General features: G+C 42.0%; 1 protein-coding gene and 1 long non-coding RNA gene across 3 annotated transcripts in view; one reads left to right on the top strand and one right to left on the bottom strand.

Annotated features, from left to right (window-relative positions):
* Window positions 1-25,265, top strand: part of LOC105284864 (UPF0489 protein C5orf22 homolog) — a 513,796-nt gene that overhangs the window by 447,056 nt on the left and 41,475 nt on the right. The window lies entirely within an intron of this gene.
* The window catches only part of LOC105284861, a 92,103-nt gene that overhangs the window by 57,907 nt on the left and 8,931 nt on the right, over window positions 1-25,265 (bottom strand). The window lies entirely within an intron of this gene.

Raw genomic sequence — 25,265 nt, 5'->3', positions numbered from 1 at the left:
TAGATGACGTTGGAACATGTCTGAATATATCAATGTTATTGAAAACATACGATTTATATACACATGCTTAAAGGTGATATTTCAACGCATCTTTAGGAAAAAAGTTTTTTGAGATAAATTGATTCGTGTCAGTTTTGTACTCTTTTGAAGATGGAAGAAAACAAAGAACATTTTAGACACTTGATGCTTTTCTATTACTGGAAAGGCAAAAATGCCTCACAAGCAACAAATTCGATATGTTCTGTTTACGGAGAAGGCGCTTTAGCTGAAAGAACCGTACGTAAGTGGTTCGCTAAGTTTAGAGCTGGTGATTTTAACCTTAAAGACCAAGAACGCTCGGGCAGACCCTCTACTACTGATGATGACCAAATCAAGACACTGATCGAGAATAACCCGCGCTACACGACACGTGAATTAGCAGAGATACTGAAAATATCGAAAACCACTGTCCACGATCATGTAGTGAAGCTTGGTTACGTAAGTCGCTATGATGTATGGGTTCCGCATAATTTGGCCGAAAAAAATTTAATGGATCGCATTTCCATCTGCGACTCGCTGTACAAGCGTAACGAAAACGTACCATTTTTGAAGCAATTAGTGACGGGTGACGAAAAATGGATCATTTACAACAATGTAGAACGAAAAAGATCCTGGGGTAAGCGAAATGAACTAGCATTAACCATTCCGAAAGCCGGCCTTCATCCAAAAAAAGTCATGCTCTGTGTCTGGTGGGATTGGAAAGGAATCCTATATTATGAGCTCCTACCACACAACCAAACGATAAATGCAGATAAGTACTGCTCGCAACTGGACGAATTAAAGACAGCAATTCAGGAAAAACGTCCAGAATTAGCTAATAGGAAGAGCGTCGTGTTCCATCAGGACAATGCCAGACCTCATGTTTCTTTGACTACCCGACAAAAATTGTTGGAGTTTGGCTAGGATGTGCTACCTCACCCACCGTATTCACCAGACATTGCACCTTCAGACTTTCACTTATTTAGGTCTTTGCAAAATTCTCTTAGCGGCAAGAACTTCAACTCTTTGATCGACATAAAAAACCACTTTGAGGAGTTTTTCGCCGAGAAACCTAAGAAGTTCTGGGAGAATGAAATCTTCCAGTTGCGTGAAAGATGGACAAAGGTTGTGAAACAAAACGGTGCATACATAAGACAATAAATATTTATCGACATAAAAAAATGTTGCCTTTGAATTTTCCTTCAAAATCGGCACGAACTTTCCGGACGACCCAATAAATACAATTTAGAAATAAATAACTGAATAACGTAAGAAATAACGATGTCAATCAATAGCGACATATCGATTATAAGATATTATTTTTTAAGACAAATAAGTCTTATCCTCAATTTTCGAAATATTTTATTATTTAAAAATTCTCTTTTAAACTGTACAACGCCGAGAAAAATGCGAATGTCTGTCTTTTTTTCATTTATGATAAACCACATCCTCTCTCAAGAGATTTAAGTTTCTAGATATCTCCATTATCATGTTCGTGAAATCCTGAACGTGATATCTCATCTCCACAAAGGGATTGCAGCTCTTGATACGTGGTTTCTCGTAAATCAAAAGCACCCTTTAAGTCGAATAAAAGGACAAAGAGCGCACAGCCGCTCTCTTCGTGGTCTCGACGCAGATGGCTTTCGTAACCGCCTTACTGTCGTACTTTGTATTTCGCAAAAGTTGCGAGAGTCCTTCGTTATGTCGAAACAACGTGTCTTGCGCCGCAGTCTCTATCGCCTGCAGTGTTTCTCGAGCGCGCAGCGTGATCGGAGATTGCGGAAGCCAGAAAATTCGTTTTCGCCAAGTGCCATTTCGGGAACGAGGCAGTCGTGTTTCATCGCGCGGCCCCGAGCACGACGCGGGTGTAGATAGAGCATGAACAAATGGCTCGATATAGCGCAGGCAGCTTGTTGCGAACCATCGCCCGTATCTCGTAGACGAGCGTCGAGAAAATTTTCCGAAAATTTGACTACTTTATCAAATTGCCAGATTTTCGAAATCTTTTTCTATTCTATATATTTCATATATATATTACTTCTTGCTATAGTAACATGAATATGACATGTTTAAGATTTTATTTTATTTCACTTTTATTGTGTCTTGTTCTTAATTTATTTTGAATTTATTTGTCTTGTTATTAATCTTTTTTTGTAGTATTATTCTATAAAACTCACGCAGAAAACAATTCTACTGAATTCTATCAATTCAGATATTTAGAAAATATTTTGCTTTTGAAAAAGAGAGCTTGTTTTTACCGAATTATGTTCAAACGCGGGAACTTACGCTCGAACGGATATCTCCTATCGCGGCCATTCTCGGCGCACATCCTCGGAGCGTCCGCACGAACAGGAATTAATAGCCGATCGAGCGATCGAATGCGAAGGGTTGAATATGGTCTGCCATCTCCTCTGTCCCCCGCGCTCTTCCTTATCCCGACCGGCTCGTAAGGAACGACGAAACTTGGGTCGTAGCAGCGATTCGGAATTTTTATGGGGCCGTTACCGTTCTGACAGTGATACCGGCCTATGGTGCACAGAAATGGAAGGTAGGAGGGACGAGGAGAGAGAGACGGAGACGCTTCGTGCGCCCGTCGAATCTCCGGGCACACGTAGAAAACTCGAGAAGGTACTCAACTCTCTGTCCTCCCTCACCCTCCTCTCCTGTCCATCCATACGTGAGACGGGGGTGGTTGAGAGCAAGAGGATGCTCTCGCACGTACGGGGCGTGTGAGGAGCGTGCATCTGAAAACTTTTACGACACCCTCGCGGCGTTTATGTCCCGTGTAAATCTCGCTAATTCCGCGAGCTTTGCGCCGAGGCATCTCGGCCTTTCGTCGTTTCTCGGCTCACTTGCCGCCAGAATGCAGTGTCGGCGACGCGATAAAACCCACGCGAAACGATGCCGTCCCCGAAATCTGTACTACCACCCCGCGGCTAGGGGAGGTGGCGATGGAGCGAATGCGGTAGAATCGCCGCGATTATAACGGCAATAATTTTGACGACAACGGCGATCATTACGAAACTGGAGACTATAATAAGAGTCTCACCTTGACAATACATGTCAAGGACAGTGAAATCGGTGAGGTCGCCCCTAATCTGAACTTTTATCGTGAATTCCTTACAAGTTATTACTTTTACTTTTACGTTGCTGTATTATATCTACATTACACGTTATGTCTATCTACAATATTCTCTCTCGGTGGTCACGTTAGCATTGTTTTAGGTAAAGCGCGCTGCGAGACACATTTGCGACATCCAGATCTCCTTCGCCCTTTCGGTCTATTTTGCAATGGTTTCACGTATACGTCGCACTTGCGCGCGCCAACGTTTCTCCACGAAAATCTCTCCTTTCTTTGATGCCATAAAGCGATTCGCGAGCATGCCACTGCACTTTCCCAACTTTTCTCGAATCTGTCAAGTTCACTCAGCGACTGAACTGCCGCGATTCCTCGGTGGTTCTTCTTTCTTCTCGCTTCTACGTACGGAGTCTCGGAGAGACCGGAAGCCGTCCCGTATACGTGGACGACGTGCGTATGTATCCAGTAGCATCTGCGAAATGGCAATTGCAACCCCCCACACGCGCGCATGTGAATAATGCGCGACGCACGTACATGCGCGCGGAATACGAAGCGTTTTGCATCGCCCGTGGCAACCGGTGTATTTACTCATATCGAGTTTCTCGATAGTTGTTGTTTCCAAATAGCGTTTCGTCAACGTCAGACGCTCCCGCGAGAGAGACTCGCCGCCGGGGATGAGCAGAAACCTACGCGAGAAGAAAGAGGGAAATTCATTCCTCGCGAGAGGCGCCATCGCCTACGTGCTCACACGCCAACCCCGGCGCGCGATAAGTTATCCCTCTGACACCGCAAAATTGCAGTCACTGTGCTTTCAATAAAGTCATTCGTGAGAGTGTGCACCGATTATCTCCAGTCTTCTCGTTTCACCATACATTCTTGATAATTCTGTTACTTGATGAAATTAGATAATTAAATGTGCGATGATTGCAGACAGTATTTGTCGTGATAATACTTTAATTTGTCACAACTTTGTAATAATCCGATACATTAAACGTGTCACTTGCAAAGCGTTCGCCGCTTTGCCCAATGTTTTTCTGAAACGACGGAGAAAGAAGGAGAAAGAGAAACGGAATCTTTTATTAAAGTACAGTCTACATCGAGGGCGGCAGACTCTGACGCTAAATAGACGAGAATGGAGAAAACAAAGAACAAGAAGACCATCCGAAACACGCATCTCTCATACGTCGGATAGAAAATCAATATCGTCTCAGCGTCTCTCTCAGCCCATTTCCCGTACTGCCGTATGCAGCGCTGCCGACGAGACGTACACTAAAACGAAATACATACCCCTGTTCACCGTCGAATAAAGAATTCGGCGTGTCTCACGTGATACATATCGCATCGCATAATTGTGCATTATTTTACGGACCAAAGACAGATCGCGTTCTCTTGAATTTGGTCGTGTGTGACAGGAATGTGACGAATATTGCTCTCATGTCGGGCAAAGATGGATTTTTCCCTCGAGTTATAGCCTCGAAAATATGCAATAGATAATTCGTATAGCGCTCGCTGTACTTTGTGCTTTGAGATGGAAATACTGGCGATGAACGGTGAAAAATCCTGCCTGCCGAGACACGGGGGAAAAAATAGGGAAAGAAAATAATAAAAAAATCGCGGCGCTTCCACCGAAACGATCGACTTCAACCTCCTCGTAATAGCGGGCAGGTGGTTGATTACGGCTCGCCGTGAGGGGTGTAAAAACGGCAGTGACGGCTGAGCCAGCCGGTTATAGTGTTCAATAATTAAGTGGAACCTGTTGCGCTTCTCGCTCCACACCTCCCCCACCTCGCCTTTACCCTCAACTAACGCCGACCAGTCCCTCCATGTACATTTCTCTCTCTCTCTCTCTCTTTTCCTTTTCTATCATCTCTCTTCTCTGTTTCTTTCTTGAGCCACCACCATCAAGAGCCATAAGTTCAAATTTATTATCCGTAGCAATTAAATGCTTGTACTTTCGAATCATAAGTAGATAAATCAAATTGTAATGAATATTTATTTTTTTATTATTATACTTTGTCCTCCACAATGCTCTGTATATGCATTATTTTCTCTTAAAATGTTTCACTTTTGTATGTATGTTTAGCTGAGTTCAATGATGAATGATGAATGTATAGAGGGACTGAAAAGAAACTTCAATTAAACTGTCCAGTCAACCGACTTTCCAGGAAGTTGACCCTACTCTCGAAGAGGAGTAGCAACCATTGGTCGCCACAGTGGATGAGCTTTTTTATGTGACAAGCAGAGCGAAAAGTGTACATACACATGACTATCACGTGGAATGTCAGTACATCATATCGATACTTTCGAAATGAACAATCAACATTGCTTCGAGAACTAGAACGAAAAGGGCAAAAGGTTCATGTGTTGCGGATTGGTTGGGTCAATTGCTACAATTTCTCTTTTCAGGATATCGATATTACACACCGTACATGGAATTCTTTTCCTTTACCGTATTTTTCTTGTTTTTACCTTCTTATTCATGTTCGTTATTAGTCTCAGTCATCGGCGACCCAATTTTGAACGCTTTCGAGCTTTGTTATTAGTCAACAACCTCCTAACGCCAACAGATACTCCTCAAGATGGCTCTACGTATATTCAACATACGTGTGTGATGACGAGGATTCAATATACAGGGTGTCTGACATAAGGCGAAAAACCTCTCGCCCAGGTAGATCTCGTCGAACTGAATTAAAAAGTCCTGTACCATTTTGTAAACAACCACGTAAAATTTCGAGTAATTAAGTAAAGAAAGTTCGCTAATTCAGCGGACGCGATTGGCAGCGAGGGAAGTAGGCATGAATGACGTAAAAAACGGCTAGCCGCGCGCGCGACGCGAGCGTATTTCTTAGAAGAACGCGATAGAAGCGAGTATCGGATTACAGCGGCAGGTGAGACGACGCGTGGACAATAATTTCTCAGCGTCTCATTCACGCGCTCGTGTTGCCGAGAAAGTGTTGTCGTATTTCTTAGAAGCGTCGTCTCGCCTGCCGCTGTAATCCGATACTCGCTGCTTTGCGTTCTTCTAAGAAATACGCCAGCGCTCGCGTCGCGCGCGCTAGCCGTTTTTTACGTTATTCATTCATTCTTCCCTCGCGTCCGCTGAATTAGCGAACTTTCTTTACTTAATTACTCGAAATTTTACGTGCTTGTTTGCAAAATGGTACAGGACTTTTTAACTCAGTTTGACGAGTCTACCTGTGGACGAGAGGTTTTTCGACTTTTTTTCGTCAGACACCCTGTATATACATCACCTTCATCGCGCAATCATCTCTCGCAAAGCCACCCTCGCGTATCAATTTCGAAAATAACCATCCCGAGCGGCGCTCGCCCTCATTTTCGCTCTTCACCTTTTTCCGATCCTTTCCTTCGTCTGATTTTTTCTCTTTCAGCTTCCGCTTCGGCGTCTGATGCGCTTCGATTTCCCTTCTCTTCTGTTTCTCCACCCGGTAATGGTCCTGACGTCTCATGCGGAATACGCGAAATCCTATTGCGACTCTGCATCGTAGATGCTAGTTCCTCTGTGTCCCTTTTATCTATGAAATACGAGAGAAGAACGAGGGAAGAAATGGACGATAGGGAAAGAAGGAGAGACGCAAAGTTCTGGCTGATTCTCCTCGAGTTACAGTGGAACAAGAACTCTCGACAAGGATGCAACAGCTCTAGCTTCTTGTGTGCTGGAGAAGTCTTGTAGGAATGTCATGTATAGGGAATAAAGCATCTATAATGATGAGAGAGTCTTTGCAAAACTCTCGTACGAAGATTTATAGACATGCATTTTTAGACTTGCACATACTTTTTAATCATTGTATTTATTTATACCAGCCATGTACTTTCCAGGATGGAATAAGTCTGAGAATACATTATGCGTTTTATATTACTGATGAAATGATTTATCGAGACTATTCCAAAAATTATTATAAATTGACTTTCAAGATATTACGTATTTTAACACATTCATGTGGTTTACTACGCCATGATGATCACCGATATAGTAAAGATAAAAATATTATTCTGTATAATATAACAAATATCTGGCAAATATCTGTGTCTAAAACTAGCCGATCCATTTCATCGAGTTGCCTGAAATACAGATCCTTCCTCATCGAAATACCGGATGGCGCATACATCTGATATTTTGCGCAGCTTGCCATGGTTCCCTCTTATTGTGCGCGCTTTAACCCCTCTTCCGGACCTGTATCGCGTGTCTATTTCGCTGTGTCGACAGAAGAATTTTCTAGGAAGAGCTTGCGACTTTCCAGGAGCGGTATCGAGATATGAAAATTCCTGACATCCTATATTCGGGCCTCGGTTGGTCGGTCGTTCTCCTCTCCCGTCGTGAGCATCCCCTCCTGGGGCCGTCGCTCTGATAGGGTTGCCACTGGCTTTTCCATATCCGCGTGCGCGCACACATTCACCGACGCGTCTACACGTACACGCCCATACGCTGCACATCCTACCTACCCTTATCACATATTTTTGCATATCATACCGCTGTTCTCCGGGCCACACCTTCCCGCGAAAAAGGAACACCAAAAAGACAGAAATAGCTGATGCGCGGCCCGGGAGGGTGAACGGATGCGACGACACGGGGATGCTCTCGATATGATTCGGGCGGAGCGGCATCTCACGCGATCGCACGTCGTGTTGATGACGCAAGAGGATTATTCTAAATAATAATGTAAGCGTTAATAATTCCTGCAATTTCATAGTCCGACGAAAAGTCTCGAAAAACGTGAGAGGTTGAAGGATGGGATTGTCAATTTCATAGTCGAATGAGGGACTCGTATCGTATTTTGCCTGTGGTCCTACCTCCCCTCTTGAGCACGCCGTATTTATATTATTATTAAACATTGCAACGTGCGGCTCATGCATATATTCTAGTATTTCAAGCGTTCCAGCGTTCGTCCCTCCAGCACGCAACTTCTATATACTCGAAATATTCTACTGCGCGGCATGCTCTCCATTCGGGCGTTCTCCACCATGATCGTAAAGCATACAGTCTCATTCTAAGGGTGACGAACACATCCCGTGAACGGGATGACTTGATGAGCGGAATAATCGCATTCATATCGCCCTTACGTCTATATGGAATTCTCGAAAAAATTCGATCTCTGAAAATTTTCACCATTCGCGTGTACGTACGCTAAAATATGTTTAAATTACGTTCTTATTTATTCAATGTTACAATGGTATATACTTTATGTATATATTCAGAAATCTTCCTCCTCTTGATACAATGTTACAAGTAGTTTATTTATATTTTATTTTAGTATTTTTATATTTTATCTTTTATCTAATTAATTAAGAGTGCGCTATTTTCCTACAAGATTCTTCTCACAAAAGAGAAACAGAGATTTCACGAGTTGATGAGTGAATATTTTAAACGAGGAATTGATTTACATTTTATCAGGGAAATATTCACACACGTATGATTTTCTCTTTAATGTCATCCTGCAATTATACAAGATTCCAGATTATAATTTACTCCTTTACTTCTCCCGCCTCTTCAATTAATCCGGACTCTTGTTTCTCATCTTCTGAAAAGGTAGGAGAGAAACGATTTTGCACACTCGAGAATTAATGCACGTGCCTGCGCCGTAAACTGGAGTTACTCTGTGAGACACGAGGTATTGATATTCTTATGAAAACCTCGCGAATGCAAGTACTCATTCATACATTCTCGTATTCAGTATTGCCACCCTATCTGCGCTACTGCGCTATTCACTCGAGACATTTCGCAGGATGGAGCCGTGGTTTTTCTCCTTCTTCCCTTCCTCCATCTTTCTTTCCTTCCTTCTGTCTTACTCGTTCTACGGGACACCATAGGGAGCGAGGATACGCGTAGAAGAGTCTCAGATAGCTGGATGCAGGGGTAGTTTCCGGAATCCAGCGGAGGTGGTTTCTCCTTTCGTCTCCCCGCGAAAATGGGAGGGCCGGAGGGCGTACGAGAGTGTCTTATATGCGGGTGCAGCGGCCTCTTATATGAAATACTTATACCCGAGGATATTCAGCAAGCTTATATTTGACTCGCATGCAAATCTCCTCCATACTTGATTTCTTGTGGATGCGACGCTCCGGGGGATGATGGCTCGTTTTACGCTGCAGCCACTTCTCCATTTTCTCTACGGCTTTATCCTTTTTTCGCCTGCTTTCATTCGTTAAGTTTGCCCGCCACATTGCGGTTGGTCTTAGACTCGTGACTTTAATAATTCACACATTGTCGAGACATTGTCTCAGTATAAACTGTCTTCTTGAATATTGGTATGAAATGGTGATACATATTATATATATACATAACGAATCAAGATTAAATTTTTCTTTGTAATATATTTTTTACTTTAGAAAGATACAAAGGTCTTAAAAAGAGAACTAAGTATATATGGTCGGTGAAGAGAAGCAGCATGATATTAAAATAAAAGATTACAATTTACTTTAAGCCGAATATATCGAGTTAGTTGAAATATCGACGTTGAGTCGCGAATCTCGGAGAACATCTCGGAACAGGGAAACGTATCGTATCGAAAGCCAGGGCAATTTTTGTCGGGAAAATACGACGGCCTCGACCACGGAAATAATATAATCTCGCTATTTTACTTGAAGCCGCCGTGCGTGCTGCGGATGGAAACGCGACGCGATAGGGCGGCACAGGGCACCTAACACGAGAAGAGTATGGAAAGTAAGAGGGGGGTGCATCTGTGTAACTTACTACCCGGAGGGGGTGCGCGCGGAGAGTGAGGAACGGTGGCGAATAGGACAGGATGGTGTGGCTTTAAGCGCCAAGACACACTGTCTAGCTGCGAAATTGTTTGGCGAAATACGCCGAGACTTTGTCACTTCTTTCGGGGTACATTTTCGCCTGGCCGCGCGCCGCGCGAGCTAACACATCCTTATTTTGCACGCGCACTCGGCTCGGAATAACTCCGTTGGAAAAACAAAGGTTTCATTCACTCCCCGCGTGTGAAAATATCCCGCTGGATATATCCTGCGAGTCGGTAGTAAATAATTTTTATGCCCCGCTCCTTTTCTTAAAGGACAACGGCTTGTCTTGTCTGCGAGTTATTTTCAGTTGAATTATTACGTGCTATGGCAACTTGCGTACCCGTGCGACGCTAATAAAGCCGCACGAATGCGACTAGATTGATAACAATTATCTTTAAAACGGAGTAAATTAAAGTCATAAATGTATATGAATGTGTTACACATGTCACTACGAAAATTCCCAAAAGCTGGAAAAATGATTACGAAGCGCATCATCACAATCGCATTAGCAATTCCAAAGATTCAAAGGGCGCAATACGGGGATCGCATTTTTCTTCGTGGCGTCCGTTTACTCAACGCTCGTGCACACCCCCGTGTGTATATATGTGCGCGATATGGCAAAGGCGGGTGTTACGAAGACAGAATCCCGAGGGAGACGCCTCGAAAGATAGGCAGTCCGGTGGCTGCGAAATATGTACGCCTCCCAGGATCCTGCCAGAGTCGAAGACTGGCGGCAGAAAGTCACTCTGCATATCGCAGCAGCTTCTTGCTTCTTTTCCTTTACATTTCTCTCTCCACTGGAAATAATAAGAAGGCTCACGTGGTGGAAGTCTTTAGTTTTCAAACTTTCCGCGACGAAAACGAAATATATGATGACTCTGCGACTAAATTACATCCTTGTTTAGAGTGGACACGTCTCTTTTCATCTGTTTTATGTAGATATACAATACGACTGTGCAAATCGGATTCTGTATTATATATTTTGAGCCGATAGCTCAAACTCGCGTTCTATCAAAGCACGCGTGTTTTAAGTCAATTATCTAATTCTCGAATAACTTGTGGAACGCGAAGAAGTGACGAATTAACATAATCCAGCGAGGAGAGAGGATAACACTATCTCCCCGTGCACATAACGGGTTTTCCACTTTGCCCATTACGACTTAGCAAAGTCCCTCTGAAATAACATCGCACCGAGGAAAATCCTGACCTACCTTAAGAAGTTTCGCAAAGTTACTCCGTAGTAACTTTCACTCTCGCCGAATGAACTTACCTGGATCTTAACGCTCGAAGTAACAAGGAACACTTTTCCTTCTTCTGTGAACGCGTCGCGTCGCCAAGAAAAATAAGTACGCGCTGACGAGACAGACTAACTTTCTTATATAAATTTAGGGCAGCTAACGCGATTTACGGTTACGCTAATCTATAATGTAAACTTCATGTAAAACAAAGAAACATTTTTTTCATAATAAAGTATCAATGTTTTACGTTTATTACACGTGTTTAATAAATAAAAATAGTTATATAAAACTCTTTTATGTAGATTACATGTACAACAAGAAAATATTTATCTTTATTATTTACGTATTTATTTAAAGCATAGCTTTGTTGTATATAACAAATTTGATAAGATAGAATAGAAACGATAATTTAATAATTTATTAAAAACTTGATTCTTTCTGAAATATATTGAACTTAATTTTGTTTGTTTTAACAAAGTTATCATTTATTATTTTAGTGTTCGTCCCATATCACTGCAATTTCGTGTCTTTTTGATATTACTAATATGAAATTGTTTACATTCTACGCGAATTTTTATTGGCCGAGATTCCACGACGAATGGTTAATCTGAGTTCGCGTTAGACTCTAGAGACTCCGAGTATCACGTATATCGATTTTGCGTTTCCAGTAATTTTACGTTTCCAAGGAGAGACGAGGCCGGAGAATACGGGAGGCCGTACATACCCATATACATATATACATATATATATACATATATACATATATATATATGTATATTTATACATGTAAGCATACACACACGTATATATGCCTATGTGCTTCGCTTGTCCCCCTGCACGAGCACGTGTGTCCTATTGGGGGTAGAAAGGGGGCGACGTTGCGACACCATGACGGATGCGTACGGCCGTAACGGGAAAAAAGATGGAGGACGTTTATATTGTCACGAATGTGTCGATGTATAATTCAAAAACATTACATGGAAAGAATGTACTTTGCGCAAAATTGATTACAACGTCAGTCTGTTTTATTACAGTGCGCGTGAAAAATTGTTTTTAAGATTGCCAATACTGAGGACAATTTTCGTGTTTTCATTGAAAGGAATGCGATTATTCTCGCAAAACTGTTCACAGCAAGATAATCCTAAGACGTAATGACGATGTCGGATCGACGAGGGCTACTTAGCAGCGCAGGTTCAGGCACGCAAATGATGAATGTCTGATACTAGGCAGAAGTACAGGACATGCTATTCTGCAAAAGTCGCGAGCAATGCGGAACAACGAGAAAGGGGCGGGGACGAGGTAAAGCGGGTGGATGGTGGGAGTGAAGGGCGGTTGGTTGGCAAGGATATAAGATAAGGATATACGTGTGCATCGCATCCAGGATCCTTGATCCTTTATCCCAAGAGAGCGCCGTGCTGGAGATGGAGCTTTTCGAGTCCTCCTTTCAACCGAGACTACGTGTACAGGTCGTTTCACAGACCGAAAGTTAACGTAGGTAGGGATGTGCGGAAATATATCCGATAGTATTTTTAATTCAGCGAGCTTTTTACAGTGCATCATGCAGATATATGTAGAGATGAAGAACGGTGATCAAAATCCGCGGACTCTTAAAATTGCGTTCTTCACACTTGACGGATTATGTAAATCTTGTTTAGAGACCAGGTTTTAAAGGATCGAGTATGCGAAATGCGTACCCTGGAGGTATTTTCTTCGCGAGGGAGGATATCGAAAATTTCTGAAACATCTTGTATGGTCGGCAATGCAGACTCGCGCTCCAGCATGATGCGAGATAGACCGTAAAAGATTACTGCGACATACAACGTGCTGCTTTCTCCTTCTTTCCCCGCGCGTCTCGTGTAGCCACATGGTGCCACCTATCCACCCTCTCCATCTCCAGTCTACGCTCACCACCCTCAGCGTATCCCGATCTCCCATATCATATTATTCCGGGCGAATCCCGTTTTACATTTGCTTTCCCCACTGGAGGCTTCTTTTTGACATCAAACTGATTATTATGCGCCTATTGTTGGGTCTCTATTGGGTGTCGATGTTAACGAAATGTTGCAATTTCGCGACGTTGGAATGTTGCTTGTTCTGCCCGTACTTCAAAAACATTAAGAAACAATGCGCTGAACATCTTTAGCCCTGAAACAGTTGAGATTCTCCAAAACAAAATATGTCTATGCAATCATTTCCATAATTCTAATAAATAAAAATATTAAATTGTTTATAAATACACTTTGTCAAAATACGCTTTTCTATTAATATTAAACAGTCATTGTCTTGCAAATCTAAATTGAACGTTATGTACACGCCTTAACGTATAATGGTATAAGGGGACAAAAGTATTGGTAGAAAGATAGCATATTTTCCTGTAAAACTCAAAGGCGTTATGGTTTATGGATAACGAGGCGTAAATGTGGTAGAGGAGACGGTAGAAAGAGCGGTAATTTGCGTTTGAACCATCGAGGAAGAAAGTCTGGAATTAGGCGGTGAAGAAATATTCGTTCACTGGCAAATGTAGCGAGAAATCGCGATCGTTAGGCTCCATACCTCTCCAGGCTTTGTACGGATATATATTAGCTCTATATATAATTATCACAGTCATAAAGGCGGGATATATTGTACGAATTATCCAATCTGTAACAAGTAACAAGAGTTCTCTCAGAAAAGAGAAACGATTTCACGAGTTGATGAGTGAATATTTTCAACGAGGTATTAATTTACATTTTATCAAGGAAATATCTACACACACGCACATATGATTTCCTCTTTAATGTCATCCTGCGATTGTTACAAGGCCTATTATAATTTAACATTTACTCCTTTTGACATTGAAGTGCAGCCACCCCTTAAGTTCAGTTAAAACGTACACCAAGTGACAAAGTACGGCACAAACGGTTAGTCGTGAGAACAGCTGGTGCGTACTTTGCTTTCCTTGCGCGTACTCAACAATACATTAGAACAAAGTAAGATAAACCTAGGCGCGTATTCAACGTAAAGGGAGACGTCTTTCTCGGTACGCGTGTGCGCGCAAGAAGGTAGACAGGAAAACCGACGCTATCGTCAGGAACGCCGCCATCTCCATCCCTTGCTTGCCGCCCCCTTGCCCCTTCCTCCGTCTACCGGGTGGATAAAGGTGTTAGGGGTGCAGGCTGCGACTGACAGCTACATTTATACGTTTCGCGGATTTTCCATATCGAGATTTGTCGAGCGTACACGGCCGGGGTTAACGTCGCGGCGCGGCGTGGCACTGCAAATAACGTCGGGAGGATTTGTATCTGTCAGAAGTTGCGGAGGTGTTCGGGTATGTGCCCGAGCTGCCAAGCTCCGCTTCGAGAATCGCGACGCGCCAGGAGCGCGAATTCCGCGGATTCTGATGCCGGGTTTCGATTGCGAACGGAACATGTCACTTACCCGCGCGCCGACAGATTTCAGGCTCCGCTTGCGGTTAAACGCGGATGAGCTGTCTTAGGTCCGTAAGTATTGTAATAATGGATCATCGCCTAATAGTTGGGCAAAGGAGCGGCTTACGCTGAGAATATTTTAAATGCTCGAACGAGCGTGCAGCAAATTTATTATGCGGACAGTTATGATGATGTACAAATATCGTCACACATTGTTACAGTATCCTGAGGTAATAGTATACAGATGTTCCCTTCTTCTAATGCCATTGTTGTCCGTAACTAAAGTATTCTAATTAAGAATTGCTAGTGGAAGAAAAAAAATATATGTGAGGTAGCTTGTTCTATCTTAATAAATATCTCGTTTTTAATATCATTGTTGAATTATTCTAAGCACTCCAAGAAGAAGGAAATATTAAGATTTTTCATTATTTATTATGAAGTATTTCACTGTTTATTATAATATTTAAAAAGCAACTAAGAAATAAAAATTATATATATATATATATAAATTTATGAAAATAAAATTTTGATTATGTCAAGATAGGAGGATGGTTCTGACATTTGGAAGTTAGTTAATATCAATTCGAAATCATTTTAGATGGAATTTGTTGAATATGACATTTACACTACTTAGAATACACAAAAAGAAGTTTGCATATTGCTACAAGACCACTACAATACCACTTGTGTACACTTATTTATCTTCTCTACTGATTATGTAATATATATCCCGTGTATGTACAGAATACAAGATGCTTCCGACAATCACTACGATATGCTGCACTGTTAAAGACACGTCCCATGTGTTCTCTACCATATCCTATAAGAAACTAACCCTCTGCGTTTTACCATAGCGTTCTAAATCCAGCATGGGATCGCACAACCCCTTCTATCTGACAATCACATACCTGCATCGCCTCTCATTGGCTGTATCCCCATTTAAAAACAAAGAATTTCAAAAAATATAAACATTCCTCAAGAAGATTGACATTTTTCTTGTAGAAAAATTATTCTTACAATTTTTTAGAACGAGATCTTTTTTACGCAAAACAGAAGATATGTGTTTACTTATTCTATTTTTTATTTTTATAATTATTCTCTAAATATGTAAATGTAAAGATAAATACTTTCTTATTTAGAATTAGCAATAATAGTTTTATATAAAGTATCCCAAAATATATATTTTTAACTTTTCATTTAATCAAAATTTTTACTTTCGTAATTCAATTTACATGTATTTTCCATACTAGCATCCTTAATATCACAGTAAATATTTATCGTGTTCTTTGCGAATGTATTCCTGCCAATGTATGTTTGCAATGACGTACTCAAAGTTGGTATGTGTATAAAAATTCCTAATTTCAATTTTAAAACTTTACACGAAGCCATAGTATATCGCATCAATCCGCGTTACGTGAAATTTTTAAACGTTCGTGACTCTGTTGTCCCTGCAAGCCTGTAAAATCCTACAGGCACTTCTTCGGAATGCTTGACGTACTCCAAAAAACGTCGCGTCAACGTCACGTCGTCATGAAATATTCCACGCAACTTCGCGAACGCGTCACGCGCCATACCTGACCGGTCGTTCTCGAAGTACACGACGCGATCACGGGATAATAACGGGGGTAACGTGCCCTTTACCCTTGCTTCCGGGTTCACCTTACACGCATCGTATCTTCTTCGGGGGATCCGTTGAACGAGCACAGGAAAAGGGAGGAGCGCGGCAAGAGTGGGACGAAATCATTAAATTGACTGCGGCTCAGCGAATTCGGACGGGATATCGCGAGCGCACGTCGTTTGCCCTTTTAACTTTCCAGCCCTGTAGAACCGGGCTAAATGTATTTGCAAATATGTACGTATCCCCGACGCGATCTATGCGTGCTCCTCTGCGTGTGTCGTCCGTACATATTTCTCTCTCTCTCTCTCCCTCTCCCTCCCTTCTTCGTGTCCTCCTCGCGCTCGCACCCTCTTACTACCGGGCACCCTCCTTTCCTCCCCCTGCCCCTCTATTCCTGCTCCACCCCTCACCCAAACCTCGAACGAATAATCAGGTAGATGTGGAGCAGCGCGCATCTTGCTCTCCTTCTCTGCCTCCGTGCCTCCCTCTCGGCTCTCGTATATCTCCGTTTCTGTCCACGCGTGTATGTAAATCACTGCAGCGGCTGTGTGTACTATATATACGCCATCGGATGTATTTGCATGACAATATTATTCCATTCCTGGCATACGTGAATTGGTTATTCTTTTTTGTCATTGACTGTCCTATAGGATGTTTCATAAGTCTTTCGCGCAACTGCCGCTGCAACTACTTGGCTACTGCGATCTATCGATCCGTATCCGAAATTAAGAATAATAATTATTATAAAACACGTAAAAAGCAGGAATAATAATAATAATAATAAATTGGAATGAGCGACAACTCCAAAATTTTGGACCATTTTGAAAAAAAAACGTGGCTGTTTCAAAAAATAATGTACGTTTGGTGTGTTCTAAAATGCATACGGCGCACGGGACAAAACGCGACTCAAAGGAGAGCTTGACATCGCAACGCTAATGCTCAATGCGAAACTTTGAAACGGCCTATAGGGGTGCCTCTCATATGCAAATTGGCCGATATTGTCGTGCGTTACGTGGCAGCCCGGTATACATACGTACGTGCAGTCGCGCCCGCGTACTCACCAGGTATATATCCGCGACTAAAAGATAAAAAGGGGAGAGGGAAGATCGGCTAGAGGAAAGGAGAGAGGAAGTCGATTCAACCGATGCAAATTCGCCAACTAAAACGGAGTGCATAAAGCCGAAAGCTCAGCCGGCTCGAGGCACGATTTGCATAAGTGTCCTGGCAGCTGCGAGCATTGCCACCGCGAAACACGTGCCCCGACATCCGATTAAAGGACTTGCGACCTTCTGCTTCCTGCTTCCGGGTGTTACGCTACCGGCTACGCGTGATATCGGCAAGAATCCCTCGTAGGAAGCTGTCTGTTTTGTGGCGCGTAACTTTATCACGGAAAATTTACGTTTTCTCTTTCCTCCTGTTATTTATTCTTAATAAATATTATAATACCGTATCAAAAATTGCTTGTAATTAATAATAATTCTAACCAAATTTAGAATGTAATTTCTATTAATTCTCTCCATAAAAAAGATTGATAAAAAATCTTTTGTATTATCCGTTGCAGGAATTTGAATCTTTCTCTTAGTGGTTGAAGCCTGGATTGATGTTTCGTTACGCGTCGCCTAATCCGGCGAAAACTCAAATTGCTTGCTGCGCTTGTTGTTTGCTAGTCTACTAACAATGTCGGAAGATGCGGGATAGAGAGGCATCGCTTTGGGAAATTTTTCGCGTCGATTGCAGCTGTCACATGAGGAGAACGACCAGGACGAGAGCGACTGGGCTGCAGCAGTGAGCAGCACCGCGCCGCCGCGGGAATAAGATATGGAAATTTTCAATTCGGGCAAAATTTAAGAATTTACCCCACACGCGGCTGGTATAGGGTGCAGGATATGTATTATGCGCGGGGTAGGGGGCACATACCCCCGGCGCGGTGAAAAGAACAAGAAGAAGAAGGAGGGAAAAGGTGGAGGTAGGGCAAAAGAGAAGGATGCGAAGGACGAAGGGGGAGTATGTGTGTGACGTGTGTGGCGGCCATTACGAAGAGCCGGGGGTGGTTGCCAGGCAACGCCTTTCAGCTCCCACATACTCACACCACCCTCAACCAATCCCCAAAACCCCCTTGTGAGATCCCCCTTCGCCTCATGGCGTACTTTCTTCCGTTCTATGTCGCTCTCTCACTCATTCCTCGTTCTCTCGTTTCCTCTCTCGCGCCTTTATCCGACGTTTAGCAGGCACGGCCTATTGCTCATCGATTTCTACACTGATTTTAATTCGATGAGAACGATTGAATTGGTGTTATCGTTTTCAGGTCATTTCCTGATGATAGTCTGCGACATTTGGATTCGAGCTTTAATGCAAGTTGGAACACACGACATAATTTTTCTTTTATCTTACAGTTCTATTGCCTCTTTCTCTGAGAGAAGTATTCTTATGCAAAAATTTTTATTTTACATTGATCATATTGCTGCCGCAATTACGTGAAACGAGAAAAGGCATCTTTAAATATCCTTTCATATTATGTATTCTATATTGTGAGTAATGAACTTAACAGCACAGCCTTTGAACAGGAGCTTAAGTCGTTGATTCCAAATTTCAACAGCTTTAAAACTTAATCTATCATTTCTTTGATGTCTTAAGATTCATACAATGTCTGCGGCATAAATTAAATTTTATTCTACATTCCTCCCAATTCGCAATTACAGTATTGCAAATATATATACATATATGTAATGTATGTATATAAAATAATTTACTAATTGCAATGCATTTAATTATAATACAATCTGCTTAATGTGGAAATGTTTAACAAGTTACATGTCAAATTATTTTTATTCACTTTTAAATCAATACTCTTCTAATTTTTATACAAACATCAGCGATACGATTCGATGATAAAAATGTAGAAAACAATTTCCATTTGCTGGAATATCCGAAATATTCTTTCACCACTCTTGCTTCTGCCTCATCGATTCGATCAATGAGATTGTCGACCCTGTGGATGATCATCGGTATGACTAGCCGTTGCAAGACGATCGAATAAAATCCTCGATAGCTCGATCGTATTCTCTTTCGCCTTCTAAAGCGCATCGAGCGGTGCTGTATTCGCTGTCTTAAATTGGGCGTAACGTTTGCTCGTTGACTCCGTGTGTACACACACTTATGCGCGTGCACACGCATACCCCGGGCATACGTGCGTACGGAAAAGACACGTATCGATGATGGGTCGATAAACATCGGAGTATTGTGCAATCAACCGCCTATTTGGTGTCATTGTGCCGACAGTTCGGTAGGTAGCTTTCTCATCCTCTTCTCTTGACCCGCACGGCAGTCTCTCTTATTTCTCATGCATTGTGCTCGCTCTGGTACCAGGGGTTACGCAACCCTTTCCACGAGATGGTCCGTCTACCTGGGTCTTCTCTGTACGAGCTACCTACGAGGGCCGATATGTAAAATCGACTGGGAACGAACTGCGGAGAGAAAGAGAGCAGACTTTCCTCATCCGCAATCGTGATTCATCTGGACTACTTGTATTCAAAATTAAATAATCTATGCAAAATAAATATTTAAAAAATATATTTGAAAACAGTCTTAATATAATAAGTAGATATAATGCATATTAAATCATTCATTCAATATAATGCTACATAGACATAAAATTATCTTTATAGATTATTACAGACTTTATAAAAACTTTATAAACTGTCTATTCAAACTAATATAAGCCAAAGATAAGTCATCCAGAACGGCAATAAAATTTTTCCAACAGTAGCGACTTGGAGCCTCGTACAGTGGCACCTGACATATCATGGGCTTGCTTTTCAGAGTAACTCCGCCGAAAGACACTTTTCCCCAAAAGTTTGCGTGCGGATCTACGAGAAGAAAGCACACGGATCCTTTTTGTGTGAATACACGTTGACCCACGATCCTGTGTCTACCTGCCGCCACAACAGGGTACCAAAATTTTTACGGTGATTCCTGCAGCTACCCTTGGGATCGTTTCACGTGCCGTATTCCGCGCGGTACTATTCTTTAATACGGCATTATATTGCGGACACGGGTTATTAATGGCTGCTGTCTTTCTGGGAGCCTCAACGAAACCCTCCCGGTTAATGCGAACCGCGCCGTGATCTCTCGCTTCTTTTTAATCCGGCCAATATGCGCCTAAACGGTCTCTAGCCCCCAATGCGTTATATCCTGTAATGATACTTTTCTTATTGTTTGCTCTGTGTACGTGTCAGAAAGAGTGATACGCGATTATCTAATGATCAGTAACTGCGAGACCCTTATCAGGAACATTTCACAATGACGATACGTTACAGATATCGTGCAAACTTTACGAAAACTTTGTGAATTGAAGCTAATTATATTTTTACCAGTCGATCTTGACCCAAGCTGGAATTATTCGATTACTCGATGCTTCCTAATCGATGCTTTCTAATAATGCAGGAGACCGAAATAACTCTGTTATTGCGATAAACTTAAATTACCCTGAAAATTGCGAGTACATGATGACTTGGTCACGATCTTCCGGTACGTATTACCGCGAAATATTTGATAACCGGCACGAGGAAGAATGGATACCGTAGTCAGCATGATGCACGTGTGTATGGAGAAGCAGATATTTAATAACGAGTCGGTACGACCGGAATACCGTTGTCGCCCCAATATATATCCCGCCGAGTCGAAGTCGGCGGTACCGCGGCTGTATTTCGCGAGAAGATATTTCCAATTTGTCTTGGTTCACAAAGTGGTGCTCCGTCTCTAAAGGGGAAGAGAAAGAGAGACCAAAAGAGAAAGAAGGAGAGAGAATGAAAGAAAGAAAAGAAAGTGAAAGTTCACGAAAGAAAGAGAGACAGAACACGAGAGGGAGAAAGATTGGGAAAACGGAAGAAAGAGAAGAAGGAAGAGAGTAAGACGAAAACGTGCGATGGTAGAGACGCGGGGAGAGAAATACGGTCGGGTAATGGTGGAAAATCCGTCGTCTGAATTGAAGCGAGACGTCGTGAAATTGAACAACGTATGTAATATATACACTCGCGAGAGCTTTATACGTGTACACCTTCCCTCATCCTGGGACGCACTGGTGTGACTCTCGGTTACATCAGTGCAGCAGCGGCTGCCGTGCTGGTGTGTCCGTGTAATAACCCCGTACGTTACGCGTACACCCAGCCATGGGATACGGGCGCGCGATCGGATGAGACCGTCATTAACCGGCATTAGCCTCGGCGCGACGTCGCAATGGTTGATTCAATGTCGCAATGAAATCAATTTCCCAATTCGACATGAGAAACCAAAACATGACGAAAGATCGATTAATCGACACTCGAGTTGAGAGACGTCTCGCGAAATAAAAATAAAAATAATATATGTTTCATATTATATCTTCTAAACCTTTTATATTCAATTCTTATTCTGCCACTGTATATTCTCAGTTCCTCTAAAGTGTTTTGCGCTGATCTTGAAATAAAAGAAAAAAAAACTCGAATTGAGATAGTCCTTATTTTCTTCATATTAGCGCAATAAACCAGAAACAGATCAATATCAATATGATGATTGGCAGATGAGAGGATGAATATTCCACAGTTGCATGTGTTACAGTTCTTTTTTTCTGTACGTTATATAATATTAGCTGTTATTTACATAAAAACATTATTACGACTATCGCAAAGTCTCGTTTATAGCTTAAAGTAAACTGTACAAGAGGACGGTGTAACATCGATCGAGTCATCGTAACTAGTCAAACATTCGCTTTCCACACGCATTATGAACGAGAAGGGTTGTTCTCCCTTTCCGCATTAAATATTTGCACCACTTCAACTGCCAGGTAGTTGCCGCGGGCTAGGTAGCTCTGATAATCGAGAGGGGTGTATTTTTGTAAATTTTTGGTTATTGGTTGATTGCTTTGGTTTGTTAGCTTTGTCGGCTTATCGTAAATTTGCACTCGCGCTCGATTAATCATAATTGTGTAACGTATTCTGCAAATAATATTTTTTTATCGTTTTACGTATAGGAAAAGCGTTTGATAGCGCATCTAGACGTCTATACAGTTTTACTTAATTCTATTCAATTTCGCGAAATTTCGTTAAGTATCTTTTTTTGCATTTCAATTTTACTTTTATAACGTAAATGCAAATAATAATAATTTCCAGTCGGATCCAGTTAGATTCCCTGTTCGATTCGAACTCGAATTGTACACCCGATTAAGAGTTCGCGACAAGGGTGAATCTTGATTTATGAGTGACCGTAGCATCGCGCCTAACCCTTTCGACAAGGAGCAGGGTGTGCATCCTCGACAACTCGAGGGTAATCGTATGCATTTTACGGGGTTTCAGCCGTCGACTTCTCTTTCAAGTGAGAACGATGCCGCGTTATTTTGCCAAAACTAAGCACCGTGACGCGCGCATAACGGCGCAATAAATTTCGATTATCGATCTCCTCTCCTCTTCACAATGCCTTTTCCGCGTCGTACAATGACGGCACGCAGATACACGCGTTATATGCATCATAAAAGCGTTATATGATTCGTGAAAGAGGAAAGAAACGTATGCACTCATTCGGGATAAAAATGCCATGGCGTTTACGAACAGTCGCGACGAGAGAAATGGAGCGGCCATTCTTGATATTTGAAAGAAAGCTTGCTTGCTTCATAAAAGCGATTAGTAATATTTTTAATAATTAGCAACTATACTAAGGAAGAGAGAACGGAGAGGATGAACGAAACAACTTGTTGCATATTAACGCTGAGCTAGAAGATAGGATTGAACTTAGCCCTGCGCGATGGACGCGCTTGCGCCTGAAGGACTTTGTTAAATCTGTTATCTTGACTTGTTGTTTCTCAAATGGACCGTCTAATCCGTGGCGTGAATCAACTATTTTTGATAAATATATAATCTATGTCACATTACTTAATTTTTCTTATTTGAACGAAATTTATAATTTCCAAAAGTGGCTTAGGCCGTTTGTGGAAGGCATAATGAGAAGATATAAGACCGGACTGAAAATTGCTTTCGAATTAGGAAGTAATTTTTCGATGTATCAATATTTTCCAATCTCGTTAGCATAGCTTATGGAAAGCAAATTGCAAATGATGCAACTAAAACTTTCGTCGCGATTTTTCTTGGTGGCGCGCAGTGAGAAGAAGATTCAGCCACTTGCTCTTCCTCCCGATTAAGGAACGCGTGAACGTCGTCATGCAGGATACAAGACGGAAGGACAGAGAGAATATAAAGCGGGCCAGACAGGAAGAGGTGGGAGAGAGTACCTAATGGAGGAAGGGGGTGAGCGCGGCATGCGATTAGCGTTTGATACCGCGTGCCAACGTCCTGAGGGGCAGGGAGCAGACAGCCAGACAGACGTATAATTTCGGGGATAAGATCTAAAACATTGCCCCGGCCTGCCACAGACGGAGACCGAAATACCGACGGAAGGGGTTGGCGGCGCCATGTGTGAAACGGGATACAAGCCTCTTTTGAAAAAAGAGTTTGCAGCCTCGTACATTTATCTAGTCCTACCACCAAACTTGGTACGCGGCTGCTGAAAGTCGTTAAATTCTGCCGTTAAATATTGTAGACTCTTTTGAATATCACATGTATCACGCACGGTTATCCGTTTACTCTATCTATACGCAGTGTTTTTCGTTATCTAGATAAAATTATTCAGATTTGCATCTAGATCATTGTTTATTTTATCTTTTATTTATATAATTAAAGTATCTGGCTGGTTCTTTATCTGTATTCTTTATCTCAGATAAGAAAAGTAGTATATTTTATAAAACATCAAATGTGTATCTTATTAATAATTGTCATGATGGCGTCATAGAAAATATCAAAAATGTAACGCGATATACGATGTATTGAACAAACAAAGCTGTGTGGAGGCTAAAAAAAACGAACAACAGGGAAAGAGCGGCGCATATCAGCGGGTCATTAAACACAGATAGGTTCAGCCCATTGCATATGTCGCGGTCTGTACTTCTCCTCTGCCTCTGTGACGGTTGGCAGGCTGAAGTTGGTGCGTATGCAAAGCTCAACCCAGGTAAAGGAAGAGCGAGAGTAAGAGAGAAAAAAGAAGAAGAGCTGCCCTGATTATTTATGTGAAGATCGCACTAGAACCCTTTTTTTACCCCTTTTTTCATCGTTCCCCTTTTCAGACATGAGAGGATAGACGGAGAGCACGCGAACGGAAGAGAGAGGGATGGTGGTTTATAGATTGTACCAACGGATCCGACACTCTCTCTTTTTCCCTCTCTCTCTCTCTCGCTTTTTCTATAGATAGTAAAAAATATTATAATCTATGCTTGGCTGGAAGAGAAAAATATAATTCATTATTCCGGCGGGTATACAAAGAGGACAACAACGGGGTGCCCCGCATGGGTGAATCCCGCCCGCCTCCCCGGGAGGAAAAGGGTTGAAAATGCTGAGGGGGAGAGGGGGAGGGGGTCGCATCCCGGCCAGACAAGGATTGCCAGCAAACTTGGGACGAAAGAAACTATATTTTACCATGTCCTGCCTTTTTTTCTCACGAGTGTGAGTTGTCAGACAGACGTTTCTGCGCGTAATCGCGATAATATTCGCGATAATTTAATGTTTGCAAAAGAGATATTTATAAATACATATAAATTTCCTTTTTAGTTAATATACTGTGCAAGATAAAAGATTCTAGCATTTAAAGTATTGAAGAATTAGATTTACAGAATAGTATGTGACATGTATAAGTACTTTGAGATCTTTTACATACATTTTAATAGTAAAACAATGATTATTTTCCTGATTCAATTCTGGATTCTAAATTACAAGTTAGATGTCTTATATTGTGTCTAAAATACCTATTACACATGATTTAAATGATTAATGCATTAATCATATGCTTTAATCATGAACGAATACTTTTCCTTCAGAAAAATTCACTTAATGTGAAAAAAGTTAGATAAGCTTTATGGCAGTGTACTCAATACACATTTGTTTAATTCTCTATGCTGTTAGGCACAGTTTCGCTCGTTGTCTGACACGGGATCGCAATTACATATGCAGAATATACAAAGGAAATGACTGGTGGGACAGAAAGGGTTAAAGGTAGAGCGATAGAGAGGGGTTGATGAGTGCAACCGGTGTCTGTCTCCCCACCCTCTGGTCTCGCCAGACGGCAAAACG

Source organism: Ooceraea biroi, chromosome 8 (genome assembly GCF_003672135.1).
Source record: "Ooceraea biroi isolate clonal line C1 chromosome 8, Obir_v5.4, whole genome shotgun sequence".
Taxonomy (NCBI): Eukaryota; Metazoa; Arthropoda; class Insecta; order Hymenoptera; family Formicidae; genus Ooceraea; species Ooceraea biroi.
The sequence above is the reverse complement of the archived record's forward strand: the minus strand, read 5'-3'. Positions and strand labels throughout refer to the sequence as shown.